Below are 25,156 nucleotides of genomic sequence, written 5' to 3' on the forward strand. Positions count from 1 at the left end.
CAGAAATCTGATGGTGGAGGGCAAGAAGCTGTTGTTGAAACATTGAATGTTGGTCTTCAAGCTCCTGTACCTCCTCCTTAATGGTAGCAATGAGAAGAGGGCATGTTCTGGGTGATGGGGGTCCTTGATAATGGATGCTGCCTTGTTGAGGCATCATCTTTTGAAGGAGTCCTGGATGCTGAGGAGGCGAGTGCCCGTGCTGGTTAACTACAAATACCACACTCAGTAAACTGCTGAGATAGACAAGAGACTGCAAACCATTTCTGCTGATCACTTTAAAATCTCATGAATAATCTTGATCTCAGAGTGGAATACAATGTGACTGAAGGCAGGAACTCTCTCTATGACTCACCCTGCAGTACACATTATATATGAGTCCAGCGTCATTCTGGGAATCAAATATTAACCAAATCTAGAGTTTTGGCAGCATTCCTAAAATACCTTAATGTAATCTCTCTAGTTGATGATATGCGAACCACATGATATGAGAGAAACCATTTTCTATCCATCCCTTCAATGTACCCAATGCTCTATCTGTCTCAGAATCAGATATCACCGGCATATGTCATGAAATTTGTACTGCTACCACAAAACAACATTGCAATACATAATAATTTTAGCAAGCTACGAATCAGTTCATAATCCATTCAGAAATTTGATGGCACAGGGAAAGAAGCTATTCCTGAAAGATTGAGTGCGTGAACTCAGGCTCCTGTACCTCCTCCTTGCTGGTAGCAAATCAGAAGAGGGCATTTCCTGGGTGAAGAGGGCCCTTAACGATGGATGCCGTCTTTTTGAGGCATTGCCTTTTGAAGATGCCCTCAATGCTAATGCCCATGATGGAGCTGGCTGAGTTTACAACTTTCTGCAGCTTTTTCTGTTCCTGTGCAGTGGCCCCTCCATACCAGATGGTGATGCAACCAGTTAGAATGCTCTCCACGGTATATCTGTTGAAATTTGCCTGCGTCTTTACCAACTCTCCTCTAACTCCTGATGAGATACAGCTACTGCTGTACTTTCTTTGTAATTGCTTCGATACTCTGCTTGATATGTTATCAATATGATATTTTTTCTGTAACAGTTGTGATGCACAATGGAGGGTGACAAGATGATGCAGCAGTTAGTGCTGATACCACACTGCTCCAGTAACCCAGCTTTGATCCAGATCTTAGGTGCTATCAGTCTGCAGTTAGCATTCCCTCCAGAAACCTGGGCATTATCTTTGTGTGCTCAGTTTTCGCTCCCACATGCTGGCAGATTAATTAACGATATGATTAATCACTTATTGCACGTTAAATGTAAAAGGGCGACTGATGAGCAAGAGTGAAGGAATAAGTTATGAGGTATGGGGAAACTAGATGAATGACATTGCTGCCCTTAGAGTTGGCATAGAGCCAATGGGCTGAATGGCCTCAATCTGCATTGTTTTAGGATGATAAATGCTGAGTTTACTCTTCTGAAATGTTGTATAAATTGTTACATAGTTTATGGATTTCTTGTGACCATGATGTAATTGAGTGTCTTATGAGCATGATGTACCGGTCGTGCGGAAGTCACATGATGTACTTTTCCTGCCAGTGAGTTCACATGATGACCTGTTCTCAACAGGTGTATAAAGGAGACCCCTGATGTGACGCAGTTAGTTTTCAGTTTAGTTTTGTGTTAGATACATTTTGCTGCGTATTCAGCTTGTGACGCAGTTTCGTTTTAAAGTGGTGTTCTACTTTCTATTGTAAGTAGTACTGGAGAGTGAAGACCTTACCAAAGTACAAGAATTCACCGAGTTGAGTAAAGCTGATATCGTTTGGCGGTTTTGGAGAGGATCGACCTTTATTGAATCTTCGTTCAAGAAAAAGTGACCTGTAACTGAGATATCCCCTGCTAAAGTAGGAAGGATAGTGCAGTGTCTATTCTCCAGAGGAAAAGGTCAGTTCCTTTAAACCGTTTTATTTCCGTCGTCGTGAATCCTGTGGACAAGGCAGGTTCCAGCTGAGATCAGCAGTAATGTGACGTCTTCGAGGAATTCTTTACTTCAGGAAAGTCTCTCCTAATTGACTGTATAAATCTCTTGGACTTTTGAATTTACCATTCTAAGAACTGTGTTCAAATTTACCATTTTAAGAACTGTTTTCGCATTTACCCTTTTTAGAACTGTTCCAGAGCTGCCATATAGCAGTTAACTTCCGTTTAAGTCAGTCGTTTAAATACTTTTCGCTTTTTTCTTTGAGCAGAGTTTAATAAATGTTTGTTTGTTTTTTATAAAACCTGACTCGATTCTATATTCATTGTTGCCGGTCACGTGACGTAAATTTGGGGGCTCGTAAGGATTGTTCCAATTTTGAGCTTAAGTGCTTGTTTATTTATCAACCTGATTTGGGACAGGGAAATACCCAATTTTTTTTGTTTGATTGGTCTGTGGGTGGTATTCAGCAGCAATGAATATTGACGACTTTATGGAATCGCCAAACCTGGAGTTTTTAGTGAAGGCAAGAAAGGGTGATGTATCCGAGATTGCTAGAAGGTTGGACCTTAAAGGAATTACGAAGGTTACAACAAAGCCAGTACTTCAGAGAAAAATCTCGGCACACTATAAAGAGTTGGGTGTTTTTGATGAAGAAGTGTTAGGTATGTTTCCACTGTGTAATCTAGAGATGCAGCTACATATCAAACAAATAAAGTTAAAGCAATTAGAAGCTGATTTGGAAAGAAGTCGGTTAGAAGCTGAAAATAAACAGAAGGAATTCGAGGCTAGAGAAGCCCATAGGAAAAGGGAAGTTCAAGAAAGAGAAGCAGAGAAACAGAGGAAATTTGATCTAGAGAGGGAGAAATTAAAGTCCGAGAATCAGTCCTCTGGTTCTAGGAAACAGCTTGTTGCTAGTCGAGAGGTTATTTTGGCTCCTCCATTTAATGAAACAGAGGTGGACAAATATTTCCAACATTTCAAAACTATTGCTCTGAGTTTAGAGTGGCCGAAAGAGAAATGGCCAGTGATGTTACAAGTTGTAATTAGAGGCAAGGCATAGCAAGTTTATACAGCTTTAACTGCTGAGCAAGCACTTGATTATGATATTGTGAAGCAGCATATATTGAAAGGGTATGAACTATAGAGCTTATAGAGAAAGAGCCAGAACTTTGAAGAAATCTGTGGAAAAAAAACTTACATGGAATTTGCCTACAAGAAATCTGTGTGTTTTGAGAGATGGGTTTCCTCTAAAAATGTGAATGGGGAGTATAATAAAATAAAAGAGTTGATTTTATTGGAGGAATTTAAAAGGAGCATTTCTGTTGATGTGAGGATATACTTAAATGAAAGGGACACTGCTACATTGCAGGAGTCTGCTAAATTAGCTGATGAGTATGCTTTAATTCATCAGAGTAAATTTTCTCCAGGTAGGACTTTTAAAAGGAAAAATAGCACAGAAGGTCAAGGTAAACCAGAAATTAAATATGAAGTTAGTGAGAAAGGTAAGGATTGAGACATGTGAAGGAAAGACATTTTGGTCCTATTTGTAATTATTGTATGAAACCTGGACATGTAATAGCTAATTGTACTCCCAAAAAGGCAAAGTAAATTTATATGGTTAATCGAGTCTAGCAAGGTTTGTCAACATAAAACAATCTATCTAATTGCCTAAGCAAGGAGCAGTGAGGGACGTTCATGTATAACTGCACCAGTTTGTTGGTTAAGGTAAGGAGAAATTTGGTGAGCATAGTGACAGAACTAGTAGAGGTGCTGCCGGACTATACCAATGATGTGGGTCCAATCCTGACGCCTAATTGTGTGAAGAGTTTGAAAGTTTTCCCTGTGGCAGCGAGGGTTTTCCTTGAGTTTTCTGACTTCATGCCACAAACTAGTCTGTTGCTAAACTGACCACTCTAAATTAGCAAGTTGTAGAATCTATGACAGGAGAGTTGATGGGGATTGAAAGGTCATAAGGGCAACATTTCTGGGAATTAAAACTGCCATAAGTAGCCCGCATGAACATGATGGGCCGAATTGCATATTTCTATGGGGACGCCATGGTGGCATAGTGGTTAACACAATGCCATCACAGCTCGGGTCATTGGAATTCAGAGTTCAATCTGGGCATCCTCGGTAAAGAGTCTCCGAGTGTCCTCCACGTGGAATGTGTGGGTCTTCTCCAGACGCTCCGGTTTCACTTCACATACCGGGTAGATTAACTGGTCATTGTAAATTACCCTGTAGTTAGGGTCGGGTTAAATCGGGGGTTGCTGGACGGCACAGCGTGAAATGCCAATTCCGCACCGTATCTCTAAATGAATAAATGTCATAAGGACATAAACACCAACATGAAAAAAACGTCCCGGTGCTACCCGGCAATACTCCAGGTCACACATGCAAAATTAGGTTATTAAAGAAGAAATTTAATTTAGCATCCTCCTGGGAAAGAAACCCAGATGGATCCAGTGTCTGCAGCTGAATGATGAGCATCACACGACAGCTGATACAAAAACAATTTCAAAGGAGGATGGAGCTCAGACTGGGTTTTGTAGCCCAGTATCATTGCACCATTTCAGGAGCTCAAAAACCAGATAAACTAGTTTACCAAGAAAAAAGACGTTCAGCCCACCTCTATCTTTCTAACTACAACAGGTTAACATTCCACCACTGCTGCATTTAATTATTTACTAAGTGACTCCAGGAAAAGACCAAAATCACTGGGCATTTTTAGACACCAACAAAATAGAGAAATCAATCAGGTTAATAAATTTGAGACAAGGGGTCAGCCCAGAATTTTCTGAATAACAGAGCAGGCTCCTGGGGCTGATTCATCTACTCCATCTTCCATTTCTTTTGTTCCTAAATTCACAGTGATTATTTCATCTAGACCGATGTTTCCAACCTTTTTCATGCCATGGACCCCTACCATTAACCAAGGGATCCGTGGATTCTGGAAGGACTTTCCTTGTTCGAGGCTATGACAAGACTTTCTTTTTACTGGACTTTCATAAAGCTCACATCATTTAAAATAAGTGATAAAACTGAAAGTTTAGCTTCGTTTGTCATATGTACACTGAAACAGATTCACCACTCTCTGGCTAAAGAAATACCTTATCTTCATTTGAAAAGGATGTCTCTCTAATCTGAGGGTATGTCTTCTAGTTTTAGACTCTCCCACTAAAGGAAACATCCTCTCCACATCCACTCTATCAAGGCCTTTCACCATTCGATAGGTTTCAATGAAGTCACCCCTCATTCTTCTGAATTCTATTGAATACAGGCCCAAAGCCATCAAACGTTCTTCATATGACAAGCTATTCAATCCTGGAATCATTTTTGTGAACCTCCTTTGAACCCTCTCCAGTTTCAGTACATTTTTGCTAAGATAAGGGGCCTAAAACTGCACACAAAACTGCAAGTGAGGCCTCACCAGTACTTCATAAAGTCTCAACACTACTGTTACATACTTCATGGATATCTTGTGATTGTCTTATAAGGATGATGTAATGGTCTTGCGGAGGTCACATGATGTAATTTTTCCGCCATGTGAGGTCACGTGATGACCTGTTCTCACCAGGTATATAAGTATAGACCCCGGGGGTGACGCAGTTAGTTTTCAGTTAGATTGTCAGTCAAATACTCAGCTACGCTGCTTATTAATCTCATGAAACAATATAGTTTTAAAACGGAGTTTTACTTTCTACTGTAAGGTACAAGTGTTGGGCTGGAAGTTTAACCAATTGCTGCCAGGTTTGTTGATGTACCTTTCCAGTAATATTGGAGAGTGAAGACCGGAACCTGCAGGAGTCATTCGGCGGTTTTGGAGAGAATCGACCATTATTGAATTCGTTCAAGAAAGAGTGATCTGCATGAGATAGCCTCTGCTAAATGCAGAAAAGGCTATGCAGTATCTAGTATCCAGAGGGAAAGGTCAGCGCCTTTAACTCGTTTTATTTCTGTCGTTGTGAATCCTGCGGACAAGGCAGGTTCTGGCTGGGATCGACAGTGACGTCGTGTCTTCGAGAAATTCTTTACTTCAGGAAAGTCTCTCCTAATTGACTGTATAAATCGCTTGGACTTTCGAATTTACCATTCTAAGAGCTGTGTTTGAACTTACCACTTTAAGAACTGTTTTCGCATTTATCACTTTAAGAACTAGTACTGAGCGGTGGTTTGTTAAATGGCCACATAGCAGTTTACTTCTGGTTAAGGTTTTCTCGTTTGTTTTTTTTATATATTGAGCAGAGTTTAATAAATGTTTGATTGTTTTTATAAAATCTGACTCAGTTCTATATTCATTGTTGCCAGTCACGTGACATAATTTCCGGGCACGTCGGGATCTGTTCCAATTTTTGAGCTTATTTGCTAGTTTAAGTATCAACCTGATTTGGAAAAGGGAAACACTCAATTCTTTAGTTTGATTGGTGTGTGTGTGTGTGTGTGTGTGTGTGTGGTATTCGGCAGCAATGACTATTGACGACTTTATGGAATCGCCAAACCCGGAATTTTTAGTGAAGGCGAATAAGAGTGATGTATCCGAGATTGGTAGAAGGCTGGACCTTAAAGGAATTACGAAGGTTACAACAAAGCCGTAATTTAGAGAAAAATCGCGGAACATTATACACATGTGGGTGTTCTTGATGAAGCGGAGTTAGATAGGTTCCCTGTAAGTAAAGCAGCGATCCAGTTACACCTGGAACAGGTAGCGTTAGAAAAGCTTAGAGTAGAAGCTGACTTAAAACAGAAACAATTAGAAGCTGACTTGGAACGATATCGGTTAGAAGCTGCAAACAAACAGAGGGAATTTGAAGAAAGAGAAGCAGATAAAAGGAGGGAGTTTGAGCTACAGATGGAGAAGTTAAAATCCGAGAATCAGGCTTCTGGTTCTAAGAAACAGCTTATTGCTAGTCATGAGGTTATTTTGGCTCCTCCATTTAGTGACGCAGAAGAGGACAAATATTTCCAGCATTTCAAAACTGTTGCTCTGAGTTTAGAGTGGCCGAAAGATAGATGGCCAGTGATGTTACAAAGTGTAATTAAACGCAAGGCACAACAAGTTTATACAGCTTTAAATGCTGAGCAAGCACTGGATTATGATATTGTCAAACAGCGTATATTGAAGGTGTATGAGCTCGTTCCGGAAGCGTATAGAGAAAGATTCAGAAATTTGAAGAAATCTGTGGAAAAAACTTATGTGGAATTTGCCTAGGAGAAATCTGTGTGTTCTGAGAGATGGGTTTCTAAAAATGTGCATGGGGAGTATAATAAATTAAGAGTTGATTTTAGTGGAGGAATTTAAAAGGAGCATTCCTGTTGAAGTGAGGACATACTTAAATGAAAGGGACACAGCTACAATGCAGGAGTCTGCTAAATTAGCTGATGAGTATGCTTTAATTCATAAGAATAATTTTTCTCCAAGTAGGACTTTTAAAAGGAAAAATAGCGCACAGAGTCAAGGTAAACCAGAAATTAAATCTGAAGTTAGTGAGAAAGGCAAGGATGAAGGGAAATATGTGAAGGAAAGACATTTTCGTCCTATCTGTAATTATTGTAAGAAACCTGGGCATGTAATAGCTAACTGTTTTCAACTGAAAAAGAAAGAGAAGGAAGCAGTCCCAGACATTTGTGTGCAGCATATTGAAACACCTGTAAATCCGCAGAGTTCGATAAATACAAATGAAGCTTTGTCAGGGTCTGACCAAGTCAAAAGGGGATATGAACATTTTATAACCAAAGGATTTGTATCCTTGAAAGAGGGATCCACTCCAGTACCAGTAAAAATACTTAAGAGATACTGGAGCTTCTCAGTCACTAATGTTAGACAGTGTTCTAAAATTTAATGATGAGTCTGTCACTGAGAGGTAACCTATATATGAGGAGTTGGAAGTGCCCTTAAGCCGGTACATTTGCATAGAGTAAATTTAAGGTCAGGGTTAGTTACAGGGGTTGTTAAAGTAGGACTACAACCCAGTTTACCTGTGAATGATGTTTCATTTCTTTAGATTTTGAGAGCACTCAGTCCTCTTTTATTGTCATTTAGAAATGCATACATGCATTAAGAAATGATACAATGTTTCTCCAGAGTGATATCACAGAAAACAAGACAGACCAAAGACTAACACTGACAGAACCACATCATCACAACATATAGTTACAGCAGTGCAAAGCAATACCATAATTTGATAAAGAACAGGCCATGGGCACAGTAAAAAAAAGTCTCAAAGTCCCGAGTCGATCGACTCCCGAGTCCCCGATAGCAGGCGGCAAAAGGAAGAAACTCCCTGCCATAAACCTCCAGGCACCGTCAACTTGCCGATACCTTGGAAGCAGCCGACCACAGCCAACACTAAGTCCATCTGTCCGAAAACTTCGAGCTTCCAAACAGCCTCTCCAATACAGCCTCCTGAGCGCCATCGACCTCACCCCAGCCACTGAAACACGCAAAGCCAAGGATTTCGGGGCCTTCAGCTCCGGAGATTCTGGTTACCACACAGTAGCAGCGGCAGCAAAGCAGGCATTTCAGAAGTTTTCCAGATGTTCCGCTGTGCTCTCACGTCCGTCTCCATCAAATTAGAATTGTGCACAGTCCCCTACTTGACAGTTAACAGGTATTCATCATTGAAGTGGCCACACGCGCTGTCGTCGCGCCGCCATTTTCTACCCCTTCCCGGGAGAATAGGGAATGACTTAGCAGGTGAAATGGCCGCATAGTAGTTTACTTCCGGTTAAGGTTTTTTCATTTGTTTTTTTCATATATATATTGAGCAGAGATTAATAAATGTTTGATTGTTCTTATAAAACCTGACTCAATTCTATATTCATTGTTGCTGGTCATGTGACACTACCTTCTTGCTTTTATATTCTAGGCTTCTTGAAATGAATGCTGACAGCACATTAGCCTTCCTCACCACCAATTCAACCTCTAGCAAGGACTCCCATGTGCCTTTGCTCCTGGGTTTTTTTGTATTTTCTCACCATTTAGAAAATAGTCAACTCTTTTATTTCTTCTACCAGAGTTCATGACCATACACTTCCCAATATTATTACAGCTGCCATTTCTTTGCCCATTTTCCTAATCTGCCTAAGTCCTTCTGTAGCCTGTCTACTTCCTCAAAACTACCTACCCACCACCTATCTTCATATCACCTGCAAACTTTGCAACAAAGCCATCAATTCCATGATCCAAATCATTGACATGCAACGTAAAAAGAATCAGTCCCAACACAGATTCCTGTGGAACACAACTAGTCCCCAGCAGCCAACCAGGAAAGGCTCCCTTTACTTCTACTCTTTGCCTCCTGCCAATCAGCCACTGCTTTATCCATGCTGGAATCTTTCCTGTAATACCATGGGCTTGTAGATTGTTAAGCAGCCTCATGTGTGGCACCTTGTCAAAGGCGTTCTGAAAATCCAAGTACACAACATCAAACAATTCTCTTTTGTCTATCCTGCTTGCGATTTCTTCAAGAATCGAGCTCTGATCGGTGATCGCTGTTGCTGTAGAGGTATTGTGCTGAAACTGCTTACTTTCTAGTTTCAGTCAATGCTGCTGTCACATTTCCTTATCAATAATCTACATTCTTTCTCAAAACACAAATCTCCAACTAAGGTCATTCATAACACAAGAGATTCTGCAGATGCTGGAAATCCAGAGCAACACAGACAAAGTGCTAGACGAACTCAGCAGGTCAAGCAGCATCTACTGAAATGAATAAACTGTCGACGTTTTGGACTGAAGGGCCATCAGGACTGATGGTTCTTTTCACCATCCTGCCTCAAATGCATAATCCTGTGTCTCAGACAAAATATTCAAAGGCAAGGTCTGACCAAAACAGACCAAATGACTGTCTACTATTTCAAAACCTTCATCCAGCTTCTTTGGCAAACTTCATGTTCACGTAAATCTGAATTTAATTAAAGGCAGTTTCTTGTCTTACCCACAAGTACGTGTGTGCACAGGTTCAATGAAACATTTATTTGCAACAGCATTACAGGCACATAGCATTAGATAGGCAGAAAAAAAACATACATTTCTACAAGAAAGGAAAGAATTTGATCAAACCAAAAACCCATTGTACTGCAGAGTTGCTGTACTGGTTGTGGTTCTGCAGCTGGTTCAAGAAGTGAGTGATTGAAGGGAAGTGACCGTACTTCAACTTGGTGGTGTAGGTCTTCACCTGTCTCAAGTGGGAAACCGCCAAATTCCAATGGTAAACATGGAACGGCTATGCAAACTCTAAACCATCATCACATCTGGGGCTTTATTGGTAAGTGTTTTTATTCTGAAACTGCTCATTCCATGCATCTTCAATGAAGTTTAAATCAGATTTGGTAGAACAACCGCATAGCTCATAATAGTATTTTTACCAGAATGTTGGATTAAAAACAGAAAATGCAAAACACACCAAGCAGATTTGACAGTATCTGTGGAAAGAGAGAGTTAGATGGTTCTGCTCAGAGATCTTCATCAGAACTGGGAATGTTTTCAGTTGCACACAGCTTTACACATTCATTCTGCTAACTTTTCTATCTTTTTGGACTGTCATTTCCATTTCTAATGAAGGGCTTCCTACTTGAAAATGCTAGCTCTGTTTATATGTCTACAAATGCTGCCTGACCTGTTGAGTATTGTCAGCATTTCCTGTTTTTACTTCAGACTTACAGCATTAGTGGTTTTTTTAAAATTTTAGTCGTAGCTCTTTTCAAAGGAGACTTTTTCCCCCAATGAATATTTATTGGTGAACTTCTTGCAAAAGTATTTTCTTTCCCAAAGTATCTGAAACTCAAGTTGACATAAATCAGCGTGAAAGTTAAGCCCATTAAGGAACAACATCCTATTGCAGCAAGATGGTGATTTCTGTCTAAATACCACAAATCTAATTTTGAAACCCATCTCAGATCTTCTCAAACTCCATGAGTTCACATGGATTAACAACAGGGCTGTGTGCTATGACCCAGTGGGATTGAGAGCCTACTGTTTCAAGTGTTATACTGTGCGAACACCAGTGGTTCACCAAGAACTGATCTCATGCAGTTACTGGCAATAGACAATTCTTTCCCTCCTTATTTGCCATGTTGTATGATGTGGGCAATCATGCATAGAAAAACTTGCCAAGAATGATCATGACCATGATTGTTCTTGGCAAACTTAACTGCAGAAGTAGTTTACCATTGCCTTCTCCTGCGACAGTGTCTTTACAAGACAGGTGACCCCCCAACCATCATCAACACCCTTCAGAGGTTGTCAGCCTGGTCGCATAAACAAAACTACACTTTGCCCAAGGGTGACCAGCAGGCTAGGGAGGGAAGGAGCACCTTATACCTTCTTTGATAGAGACACATCTCTACTCTGTCACCCACAAATAGAGTTATAACACAAAATACCACTGTTTTTAAGCACTGATTTTCTTGTATAACTGAACACTTGAAAAATGAAGAGCCAATATCCTGTAATAGTGTTTCCTCTCTTTCTACAAAGTTACCTGGCCCCTCTTCTTGTACATATGCAGGATTCTTTTTTTTTTTTTTGCATATCTGATTTCTAGCATTTACGGTTCTTTGCTTTTGCTAAAGCAAATGTTGGATTCCGTAAGAATGGTCCCTGGGAAAACCCCGAAAACCAAAAGTTAAACCAAATGTAACAAGAGCCTGTGCAGTATTCCGAAAAATCTGATGCTCAAGACAGAAGGTGTAGTTCACATAATGCCATCTCTTCCCCTGGCATTTGCCTAAAATCAAAACACACTTCAACATCACCTCTTGAACTTCTCAGCTGTGGACAGGCTTTGACAGATGTTCATTAGAAAAACTTTCATCAACCCAAAGAGCTTCCTAGGTCAAACATAACCTGCTGAATATTTCCAACATTCTTAATTGATTCATTGGATTTCCAGTATCTAGTGTTTGCCATTTGTACGTATTGTTAATAACCCAAGTAGTTACGGGCATATTTCGGTCATTTTCACTCTATCACGTTCCAGCCCATTTATCAAAGTACACAAATCCATCATTTCTAATTCCTCACTCTTTCAGGAGCACTTATCTTTTAGAGATGAAGTCTTTGTTTGATATAACGTTCTGATCATATGAAATGCAACTTTCTTTTGGCCGATTGGTAAGTATATGAAGGCCCAGCATTTGGAGGACACACCACAATCAACAGCGCACTGACGATGACTCCTTGCATGGTGACAAAATGTTTGCAAGCAAATTGCCAAGACCAGAGAACAATTCAACCCAACCAGGTGTACTTATTTATTTGTTTAGTGGTATAGTGCAGGGTAGGCCCTTCCGGACCTTCGATCCTCGTCACCCCAGCAACCCCACAACCTCAATTAACCCTAACCTAATGACGGGACAATTTACAATGACCATTTAACCTCCCGGTACATCTTTGGACTTTGTGAAGAAACGGAAATCTGGGGGAAAACCCACGCATTCCATGGGGAGGACGTACAGAGACTCTTTCAGAACGGCACCAGAACTGAGCTCAGAAACATCCTGAGCTGTAATAGTCGTGCTAACCACTATGTTACCGCGGCAATCTAGGTGTAGAAGCTGGACGTTGAAGCACCTGACAATCAACGGGGCTGGCTAGGGTTTAGTTGTGGACCACTGAGAGAGCACAGACAGTAAGAATACCCAACAGGCACATGTCACATCAACAGGACCCAATTCTCCCAAAGGAGCATTCCAAATACAACAATATCATTGGTTGTGTTTTTCTTGAAAAAAAATTGTTGGCTCTGGGGAGATGCAATCCAACCCAGAAGTAACATAATGTTCTATTCTAGGGAGAAAGAAATCCACACATTAAAGAAAACCCACATCTAAACTTCTCTGACACAGAATGAACAGATACACAAGGTCCATTATATCAAAGTCAAAATGTTCAGGGGATATTTTCTTGGTGTAAAATCAGGGGGAAGCAGTTGATTTTCTTCATTTAATGTATGTGAAAATTTCAAAAACAAAAGGTCTTAACCTTGGTCAGTACTCTCTATCATCCCAGCACCCGGTCTAATGGGAAAGGCCTCAAATGAAGAGTTAAAATGAATAACATTATGCATGGATCAAATCACAATCTCAGCAATTTGTCATGTCATAATAATAATAAAAATTAAATCATAGAGATGCAATTTGCACCATTTTTAAAAGAAAAACAAAAAAAGCAAATAGATTTCTTAATACAACTTCAAACTTCAAACCCTTTTCCGTATATAATGGATGGCACAGTGCTTACAGATTAGATTATGCTGTTTAATACTCATTAGCTTATGTTGTTCCTATTTATAAATTCAAAAACTATATTAATTCAAATTAAAATCTGAACATTTGAACATCAATTAGCTTAAAAAATTGATCTATTCATTTCGGTCCCCAGTTTACTCAATTTAGAAATACTAATTAAACATGGATGCTAATTGAATCATTTAACCTTTGCTTAATTATTTAACATGTTGTTCTTTAGATAACATTTTTTTAAAAAAATCAAACTGCTACTTCACAAATCTGCTAAATGATTGGCTAGAATTTGTTTGAATCACAGGCTATCTCTGGGTCATGGACACCTACAGATATTCCTTCACATCAACAAGCTTCATGATCATATTAAATTCAAAAGTCTGGGGACATACACATCCGTTTGTTCATACAGACAGCAGTAGTTTCCTTTCTTCCTTTCCTCCACTTTATAATAATTGCTCTTTTAAAAATAAGGTCTTACATGCCATTACAGGCAATTATTATAATACTATAGAGGTATAGTTACCACAGAATGATTTTCCAACTTAAAGACAAAAATCAGCTTACGGATGTCTACAAAAACAGAGCGTGTTCATTACCAGGGGACCAGGGGGCAGCCTGTATGGGCTTAGAGTTGGGGTTCCCAACCTGGGGTCCACAGACTCCATTGAGGGAACAAAAATTAAAACAAAATCAAGCAATTAGCATTTACAGAAGGAAATTCAAGAGCTCTGTTTAATAGCACATTTTGTTCACATTGTTAACGATTTTAAGGAGGTTTAAGTGGTATTAGTAACTTCAGAGTATGCACAGTGAAGCAGATAACAAATTATTCTGATAAGTGGTTTGATACAGCAGTGTACATGGAAATTGCTTGGGTTCTGCTAAAGTTCAAGCTCAGTTTACTGTCCCACATACAGTATACAACCAAACGAAACGTTCCTCCGGACCAGGGAGTATAGTACCACACATATTACCACAAATAAATTAACAAATAATAAAGTATACATGCAATACAAGTTAAAAAGTAAATAGTATAACACTACTGGCACTTCATACGTGATTAGATCTGGGTGGCGGCAGGGAGTTCAGTAGTCTCACAGCCTGCTGGAAGAAGCTGTTTTTCATCCTTACAGCTCTTATCCTTTAGGGGATTCATAGCCCGTTCTTTAGTTAGGGCCTTCAGCATTTTGGGCATTGAGGGAGAGAGGAAGAGTAGAGCCATCCGCAGTACCACCAATGCGGCAGAGAAGGCCTCAAGATGGCTGTGGCTCAAAAGTGGGGAGCCATGGAGTCATAAGTAGCTAGCCATCTGGACACAAGCTGGGGTCTGATCAGCCCCGGCTGGGTCACCTGGAGGAGGTTGTATGATGTTGAAAGATCCGAAACACCCGATGATTCCAGGAACATCACTGAAGATGTTTCCAGAAGCATCAATTGATGTATGTACACAACATCCTAGTGCTACGGTAGATCCTGCCTGATGGTAGGGAGCCAGATAGATTGTTGTATGGACGGAAGGATCATTGTACTGAATATCGTAATCAATAATCAAAATTGTGCTGAAATCAAACCACTGAGTACAGGAAACACCAGGAACTCTGCAGATACTGGAAATTCAAGCAACACACATCAAAGTTGCTGGTGAACGCAGCAGGCCAGGCAGCATCTCTAGGAAGAGGTACAGTCGACATTTCGGGCCGAGACCCTTCGTCAGGACTGGAGATGGGAATGCTTGTTTAAGTTCTGCAAGAGGTAGGTGAGGCCTGCTTTGGAGTATGGTCTGGTCACCTGTCTACAGGGAAGATTTAAGTAAGGTTGAAAGAGTACAGAGAAGATTTACAAGGATTTTGCCAGGTTTGAAGGACCTGAGTTATAGGGAAAGATTGAATAGGTTAGGACTTTTTTCCTTGGAGCATAGAAGATTGAGGTGAGATTTGATGGAGCTATACAAAATTATGAGGTGTATAGATGGGGTAAATGCAAGCAGGTTTTTTTCCACCGAGGTTCGATGGGTCATAGGTTAAGGGTGAAAGATGAAAAGTTTAAGGGGAACATGAGGAGAAACTTCTTTATTCAGAGTGTGGCGCAAGCTGCCAGTGCAAGTGTTGCACGCGAGCTCAATTTCAACATTTAAGAGAAATTTGGATAGACACATGGATTGTATGGCTAGGTCGATGGGTCTAGGAAGTTTAAATGGTTCAGCATGGACTAGATAGGCTGAAGGGCCTGCTTCTGTGTTGTACTTTTCTATGATTCTATCAACAATGTTAAGGTTCTGCGTACACCGTGTTCCTGATAAATGTCTGTAATGTGTGGAAGAGAGACCCCGATGATCCTCCCAGCATTCCCGCAAGCCTTTGTAGGGATCTGCGATCAGATGCCTTGTAAATAAACTGATAACAGCTGACATTGTTGTAACAACAGAAGACTTAACGGTTACCTAGGCCACCGACAAATGTGTTTATAGAGACACAAACAAAAAATCATGATCAGTTGAACAATTGCATATTGTGCACGGTGCTAAAACAGCATTTAAAAAAGCATGAAAAAGTCAACACGGAATAGTGTTCAGCAATTGTTTTGATTGAGAAGGAAATTACATTTATACTATGTCCTTCTCTCTCAAGCAACAGCAACCAATTGTAAAGTATTCACACAAAGTGAGCTGACTGGTCTTCAATTATTTTAACCAAGATCACATCCCCAGGCTAAACTGGCTGTCAAAAGCAGTGAAATGATCGTGAATATCTCTAGCAACTAAGAAAACAAAGAGGTTTTATAAACTTATTCTAAAATGGAAAACATTTTGACTTCAAAAATATTTAAATATTCTTAAAAAATGTTGGAAAATAAAGATTTACCCTGAATTCCACACAGACACTTCTTCACAATTGAGGCATTATCCTAGTGCCACATCAAACCAGACAGTGATTATTCCAGTTAATCCCTTCATGTAAATATTAGCGAAATGCTACAACTTTGCACTTCGAGGCCAGACGCAAGGAGGATTCTAACATCACTTTTGCAAAGTCTCTGCAAGCAGCTGACAGCAATTTCAGGGCTTCCAAGTTCTTGCAGAACTGCTAAAGATGGTGTCAGTTGTATAAGTAACTGCCAATATTTCAAGGAAATCAATCAGCAAGGCTATCAGCACTCACGTTATAATGGAGAAACATTGACAGCAACTGCTGCACTACGCCTGTAAGGAGTGGCAATTGGAAAAACAAATGCGGCTGGCAGTGATCGCACGGCTGTCCACACACAGCTCTGTTTCCAAACCTTTTCCAACCCCATCAGCAGGAACTGGAGAAAAGATCAGAATTTAAACTACTCCTACAGTAAAACAAAACATCTGTTAGGCTGTGCTCCATGATGTTTAAGTCACTTCTTATTTGACATGAAGAGCCAGACTTATTGCTTAATTACCTAGTCAGCCTGGAAAAACTTATCCACGTTGACTATCATCCCCTCAATTGTTTGAAGATTCTACGTTTCAAACATAGAACACTATAGGACAGTTAGGGGCAGGGCCTTCACCCCACGATATTGAGACAACCTTTTAACCTTCTCTAAGAGCAACCTAACCCTTTCCTTCTACATAGCCCTCCATTTTTCTATCATCCATCTGCCTATCTAAGAGTTTCTTCAATGTCCCTATCACCATCTCCAGCAGGGCATTCCACACACTCACTACTGTGTAAAAGAAAAATTACCTCTGATATCTTCCCGCACCCCCCCACAACTAAAATAACATCCTTTTAAAAAAGATTCACATTTCATCTCCTCTGTAAAACTCTGTGAGTGCTCTGATCTTTAATTCTCCTTCTGTGAAATGTTGGTTAAAAACTTGTGCTGAAAATCTCTTATGGTCACCAGGGCCTGAAGGTGAGAGGCCTGATGTTTGTGAATCTGAGAGTCTGGGGCTAGCGGTTGATGATTGGAGGTGCAGGAGTGGCCTGTCCTTAGGTCGGACATCTGACTGTGTGCGCGTGTGCGAGAGAGGGTGAGAGTCTGTGAGTATGTGTGCGCGTGAGTCTGTGTGCACGTGTGTGAGAGAGAGAGAGAGAGAGAGAGAGAGAGAGAGAGAGAGAGAGAGAGTGAGTTAGTTAGTTAGTTAGTTGTTTTTCTGTTGCTCTGTTGTCGTTGCTTGCATTTTTCGGCTGAAAATGGTGCAGATGCTATGTCATTGACAGAACGTGTGGCAGCCCCCCAGCACACCCTCAGGTTGATTGCTCATGCAAATGGCATATTTCACTGTTTGTTTTCAGGTACATCTAATAAGTAAATAAATCTGAATCTTGATTTGCTGACTGTGAGAATTTAATCAATGAACATAAATGGCTACTCACTCTCCCAATTTTCATCACTATTGGTCAACACAGTGAACCCTATTGAAGTGGTACTCGACAGCAGTCAGGCCTGAGCACTCCTGGCTACACAATCCAAGCCCTTATACAATTAGAACAATGGGCACAGAGTTCTGTGATATTCTCAATATAGCCCAATGGTTGACTTGTGTCAGTACATCCATCATAGATCACTACTGGTAGCTGGGAACATCACTAAGTAATTCAAGCATCTGGAAGCTTTCCAACAGGCCTAGCTATATTGTTCGTGCTCATCTAAATATTGGGAAAACATCTCTTCGTGTTTAAAACTCAGAGTGAGAGATGGAGAGTTGTGGGCTGGCATTCTAACAGTCTAACAGCTTAGACACTCACACACACACTCACTCACAATCCTGGAGGAAAATTCTACTTAAGGTAATGTGATTTAAAAAACACAAGAGATTCTGCAGATGCTGGAAAACCAGGGCAATTCACACACAAAGTGCTGGAGGAGCCCAGCTGGTCAGGCAGCATCTATGAAAATGTATATAAACAGTTGACGTTTCGGGCGGAGACCCTTCATCAGAACATTAAACTGATTTAATGTTGGGAGGTGTTATTCAATCACCTCAAACTGTCCTCAGTACATTCACAGGCAGGAAATGATTCAACCTCAGTGCCAAGCATTGACTTTAAAAGAGTTCCACATATAACTCAGGGGTACATGGAAGCAAAAAGCAAAACCAAATACAAAATAAAACCATTAATGTGGCGGTTTGCTTACCTGAGATCCTGGCAAACACACAGCACCAAGCAACTTTGCCACAAATATGGCTTATTCTTCTTATATGTAACTTTCCATTCAACACCAATTACAATCTGAATTTATCAAGAGAGCAAAAGCTCAGTCTGTAAGCACGGCAAGTTTACCTATGCCTCTGGAAAATATGGCAAGCAGCAAGGCCTCCACCCACTAACTCCACCACTTTATGGACATACAATCCATAAGCTATCGCATGTATCTAACGATATTTATTTACTGTATTAGTATTGTTATTGTGTTCTTTATCAATTGTGTTTTTGTGCTGCATCGTTTCCAGAGTAAAGATTATTTATCTGTTGAGATACAGCACAGAAAAGGCTTTTCCAGCCCTTTGAGCCACGCTGCCCAGCAATCCCTCGATTTACTCCTAACCTAGTCGCAGGGCATTTCACAATGCCCAATAGACCTACCAACCAGTGGGTCTTTGGGAGGAAACTGGAGCACTTGGTGGAAACCCACACAGTCACAGGCAGAATGAACAAATTCCTTGCAGGAATTGAACCTGTTGTACTGTAAAGCATTGTGCTAACCACAATGTTAGCATGACACCCTCCAGCAATTACTTTGTTCTCTCTACACTTGTGGACAGGAAATGACATTAACCAATCTCGAATGTTAGCTACAAATTGAATTGCTTGTTTTCACCAGTGGAAAAGTGCGGGACAAATTATATGATCAGTTGTTCTATAAACACCAATTTTATTACCAATACACAATCGGAAGATCAGGAAACAGTGAGTCTAGATCTTTTCCTGGGCCATCACATTTGTTGGTCAAACAGTAGCATTGTAATAATCAGAGGGTAGTACATTGACTTCCAGCAGTCTGCATTTTTCTTCCATTGTAAAGGTTAATCTGATCCAAACTTGAGGTATGTTTATAATATATCAGGCAACCATATTTATATTGGCTGTACAATAAAAATATGTCGAGGAAAAGAATTGTTTCAAAATTCTAAGACAGGAAATTGTTCTTTGCAACACACACAAAAATGCTGGAGGAACTTAGCAGGACAGACAGCATCGATGGAGAGGAATAAACAGTTGTCTTTCCAGGCTGAGACCCTTTATCAGGACTGGAGAGTCAGGGGGAAGAATGTGGGGGTGGGGAGGGGGAGGAGTTACTAGCTGGTAGGTGATGGGTGAGATCAGCAGAGGGGCAAAGGGAATGAAATGAGAACTTCCCTCTTCCCTTCCAGTCCCGATGAAGGGTCTTGGCCCAAAGTGTCAACTGTTTATTCCACTCCATAGATGCTGCTTTTCCTGCTGAATCCCTCCAGCATTTTGACCATGTTGGTCTGGATATAAAGCACCTGCAAAATCCGTTGTGTTTCGAATCGGTCTTTTCCTGTGAATAGCAATTGATCATATGATTACTTTTGAAAATTGATGGATTGGGCTGCTGCCTCATAGAGCGCAGAGCTGATAAAGGACCACTGTTGTTCCAAGGTATTGTCTCAGCTCAGACAAGGTTCCAGCTCCCTTAGTTTCTCAGCTGGGATGCGTCTAAACTCACTTCTTGCTTCTGTGTTTCTCAGGCGGTTGCAATTTAGCCACTTTTTATTGGGTTTTTGCAGCTGCAAGGGGGGGACGCACTTTCATATGGAGCTTGGCCACAATCATACGGTGGTCAGTCCAGGACTCTGCACCTCTCATGGCACGGGTGATGAGAACATCCTTGATGTCACTACATCTCACAATGATGAAGTCGATCATGTGCCAATGTTTAGAGCGAGGGTGCATCCACGATGTCTTATATTTTGCCTTCTGCTGGAAGATAGTGTTGGTTATGGTAAAGTTATGCTCAGAGCAAAGAGTAAGTAGCCTCATGCCATTTGTATTCACCTTGCCAATACCATGCCTACCTAGCACTCCACTCCATATCCTGTTGCTCTGTCCCACCCTAGCATTGAAGTCCCCAAGCAAAAGGATCTTATCATTCTTAGGGATCCGGCAAACAGCTTCATCCAATGTCTGATAAAAGCATTCCTTGGCCCCATTCTCAGATGGCAAAATTGGATCATCCACCAGGATCAGGCAGCATTGGCAGGCAGCTCGGAGGAAAGTGCAAAAGGCAATATAGGTCATACAAAATGAGTGGTGGACTGAAAAGGCACATGAAATCCAGCCCTTTGTGCAGATAATAATGACATGCATAATTTTTACAATACTGTCAAAACCATCTACGGTCCAATAATTCAACCCCTGAAAACAGCAGATGGTCTAACACTTCTGAAGGATCAGAATACCATTCTGTTGAGGTGTGCTGAGCATTTTAACACCTGCTTAATCTGGACTTTGACGCAGACCCCACCATCCTGGACGAACTGCCTGAACTGCCTATCCATGACCTCAGTCTACCACCAACCTTCCAGGAGGTTCTATCAGCTGCCCATTCCCTTAAGAACAACAAGTCCCCTGGCACTGACAATATCCCTGCTGAGTTACTGAAGAACGGAGGGTACATGTGTATGCGCACCCTCTACCAGTACATCACCAAGGCCTGGACTGATGAGAACATCCCACAGCAATGGAGAAATGCAAAAATCGTTGTCATTTATAAGAACAAAGGTGACAAGGCCATCTGCAGCAATAGTAGGGGCATATCACTCCTTTCTGTTGCTGGAAAGGTCAGAGACTCATCAGCAACATCACCAAGTCAATGCTGCCTGAATCGCAGTGTGGATTTAGGAAGAACAGGAGCATGACCGACATGATCTTCACAGCCCGGCAGCTTCAGGAAAAGTGCCAGGAGCAACATCAGGACCTGTTTATGGCCTTTGTCGACCTCTCCAAACCATTCGACACTGTGCAAAGAGAGCTCTTATGGGATGTCCTCCACAGGTTTGGCTGTCCCAATAAATTTGTTAACACCCTCTGCCAGTTCCACGATAAGATGACTGCTCAGCTGACCATAGGAGGACAAGAGTCCGAGCCCTTCCTTGTACACACACGGGTGAGGCAGGGGTGTGTGCTAGTGCCAGTGCTCTCTAACATCTTCCTCTTGTGTGTTACCAAGCTTCTCCACAACGAGATTGAAGACAGCAGCGGTGTGGCAGTGGACATCAGATTAGATGGCAACCTCTTTTATATCAGGAGGCTCCACATAACCACCAAACTCCGTAGAGAGCGAGTCCTGAAGCTGCAGTATGCAGACAACTGTGCTCTTGTGGCCCATACTCCGGAGGATCTTCAGACCGTCCTTGCTGTGGCGGTGAGAGCGTACAGCAGGATGGGGCTGACTTGTCAATACCACCAAGACAGAAGTGGTTTGCTAATGGAGTACCAGTGTCCCACCCACTCTACCTGTCTTCACTGTTGGTGATGAAAAGCTGTCAGTAGTGCCATCTTTCAAATATCTGGGGAGCATTCTCTCTGAGGATAGCAGCAATGACAACGACATCCAGAGCCGCATTAAACAGGCATCAGCTGCCTTTGGGAGACTTCGGCGTAGAGTCTTTCAGAACAGGAGCCTTCGTCCCTCCACAAAGGTCACCGTATACCAAGCGGTCTGTGTCACCACCCCCCTTTGTAGCTGTGAAGCTTGGGTAACCTACAGCCGTCACATCAAGTCCTTGGAGCACTTCCACATAAGCTGCCTCTAGCGCATCCTGGGAATTACCTGGCGTGAGCGGGTGCCTCACACTGAAATACTTGTAAAGACCAACTGCAGGATTATTGAGGCCATGATCACCCAGCGTCAGCTGCAGTGGCTGGGGCACGTGATAAAGATGCCCCCATGTCAGCTACCCCGCAGAGTGTTATACGGCCAGATACATCATGGTCGATGCTCAGCTGGAGGGGATCGAATGGTGGAAAGAGGAGCCCGTTAATTGAGCTCCAACTGTTGTGCACGAAGCGGTTGAACTTTGATAAGTTTGGCGCCTTTTACTTTCCTCTATTAATTACATAGTTCCAGTAAGATCTATAAAGTGTAATCATTTAATCGCATATCGTGTATTGTCTGTTATTTGGCGGGGTGGGGTAAATCACAAAGCATCTACACAAACTCGATTACCCAGTTTTTGGCGGGGCCGAACACACACACACACACACACACACACACACTTACATTCCAAAGAACTATTCAGCGAAAAATACTTTTGAAATATGGGCAATTATGAATTTTAAATTTATAAATTATAAATTTACAACCTTTAGAAATAGCAAAGTGAAAACGAACACTGTATCTGCTTTTAGAGATGTTGGCTGACAAATTAACATTGGCTAAGACCTCAAGGGTAAAACTCCTCTGTAACACCAAGGTGATGATCATGTAGAAATTGTCTTTTTTTAAAAGGACTATCAATTAGTCCCACTCCCATGCTTTCTCCAGGTCCTTGCCATTTTATCCCTGTATAAGTGTGTTTCAGGATTTCTTTTCATGATTACTAATAATTTTATCCTGCCTCATTTATATGATGTATTATTAATTATAACAATTTAGCATACAAAATACATTTTGCACCTTCTGGCTAACAATCTTCCTGCCAATGGAATCATTTCGTTATCCAAACCATTAAGTTGTCAATGCCTCTGTTAAATCCCCCATCAACTTCATCTGCATTGCAAAGAACAACATCAGCTTCAAGCCCCTCCTTGTGAATTCAGTCACTCAGTCCTGAGACAATCTGGTAAAATCCTCTCCTCTTCCCCTCCAAGACCATTGCAAAGTGGGGTTCACAAGTTTTCCCTGCAAGATCATTGTAAAGCAAGGTTTGCAGGAGAACTTAGAACTTGAGATTTATAAAAATACAATTTATTACCTATACAAAAAGCTCAGTATCATACTTCTTAAACCACTAATTTGTTCTTTAATTGTCAAAGATCTCGCCTCATTCTCCCACTTCAAATGCCTCCCCTTAAGTCTCATGCCTTCTCCCCAGAATTGCCTAACCTTAATTAAACTTCATCTACTACAATTCACTCATTTGTTCCCTGAAGTCAAGCTTTAAGACATCTGTACACTTTGAAATTCTGCCCTGAAAGTCCAAGTGCAGATCACTAATACAAATCAAACACAAGTTATTACAATCCCAATTCAAACAAGTGAAAATGTGCAGATGCTAAACTTCCTTCCTGTATGTAAAACCACTGTTCATCACAGCACTCTGCATTCAGTGTCTCAGCAAACTTTGTATCCACACCAACACTATTGCTTGAACTCTACAGTCTTCAATATCACTAACCAGTCCAGGGAGGTAGTGGTTAGCACAATGCTTTTCAATACCAGCGACTCAGGTTCAAAGACCACCGCTGACTCTAAGTTTATAAGTTCTCTCTATGACTGTGTGGGTTCCCTCCGGGTGCTCTGGTTTCCTCCCAGAGTCCAAAGGTACACTTCTACGAGGAGGTCTTTATGCTGCGACCGTACAAGGTACTGGTGAGGCCGCAGCTGGAGGACTGCATGCAGTTCTGGTCTCCTTACTTGAGGAAGGATATAAAAGTTGCTGATGAACGCAGCAGGCCAGGCAGCATCTCTAGGAAGAGCTGGGACAGTTGGCGCCATCTCTCCCCCTCCTGTCTTCTCCTATCATTTTGGAACTCCCCCTCCCCCTCTCAAATCTCTTACTAGCTCTTCTTTCAGTTGGTCCTGACGAAGGGTCTTGGCCTGAAACATCGACTGTACCTCTTCCTAGAGATGCTGCCTGACCTGCTGCGTTCACCAGCAACTTTTATGTGTGTTGCTTGAAATTCCAGCATCTGCAGATTTCTTCGTGTTTGAGGAAGGATATACTGGCTTTAGAGACGGTGCAGAGGAGGTTCACCAGGTTGATTCCAGAGATGAGGGGGTTAGACTATGAGGGGAGATTTAGTCACTTGGGACTGTGCTCACTGGAATTCAGAAGAATGAGAGGAGATCTTCTAGAAACGTATAAAATTAAGAAAGGGATAGATAAGATAGAGGCAGGAAAGTTGTTTCCACTGGTAAGTGAGACAAGAACTAGGGGACATAGCCTCAAGATTTGGGACTCAAGATAATTAAGACGAGGTTGAATAGGTTTTTGCATAGAAGGGGAATTAAGGGTTATGGAGAAAAGGCAGGTCAGCCATGATCCTATTGAGTGGCGGAGCAGGTTCAACAGGCCAGTTGGCCTACTTCTGCTCCTATTTCTAACGTTCTTTGTAATTTGCCTCATGATTAAGCTAGGATTAAGTTGGGGTGGGGTGGGGAATTGATGGGCAGGACGGCTCGAAGAGCTGGAAGAGTCTGTTACATAATGTATCCCAATAGATAAGTAAATTATATGGCACTTTATTAAAAAGACTATGTCCATATTCACAAACAACTGCAATCAAATTACCGTCATCAATCTCCTCTATAAATCAGTAATGTAAACAACCCTGTCAGACACAATTTAACTAACCTTTACTTGCTGCAAGTTTATTAACTCATGTCTTCTCAGCTGGAAATTAACTCGTGTCTTGGATTAGTGGTTCGGAAACATTTCCCACAGTGATCACAAGCTGACTGACCAACAGAAACCAGGAATGCATCTACCCTACGCAAACAGGTCCCAAGAAAGCAAAATCCTGAGGTGTGGATGTAGCTAACTTTGGGACATTGTCCAAAGTGCTTAAGAATAAAGAACTACTGTACTATTAGATACACATGGGAAATCACAAGGAGGCTCATGAAAGCACAGTTTCAAAGGGAGTACAGACTAGCATAATGAACAAAATAATCCTTTCAGAGATACACAGCCACCCCAGAGCTCCATTGCTTTACTTCCTAATGACCTACATTGCTCCTTCGAGTCCACATAATTAATAGTATGCATAATTTTGCAAGATT

General features: G+C 41.4%; 1 protein-coding gene across 1 annotated transcript in view; it reads right to left on the reverse strand.

Moving 5' to 3' along the window:
• The window catches only part of pdzd8 (PDZ domain containing 8), a 247,521-nt gene that overhangs the window by 197,728 nt on the left and 24,637 nt on the right, over positions 1-25,156 (reverse strand). The window lies entirely within an intron of this gene.

Source organism: Mobula birostris, chromosome 21 (genome assembly GCF_030028105.1).
Source record: "Mobula birostris isolate sMobBir1 chromosome 21, sMobBir1.hap1, whole genome shotgun sequence".
Classification (NCBI taxonomy): Eukaryota; Metazoa; Chordata; class Chondrichthyes; order Myliobatiformes; family Myliobatidae; genus Mobula; species Mobula birostris.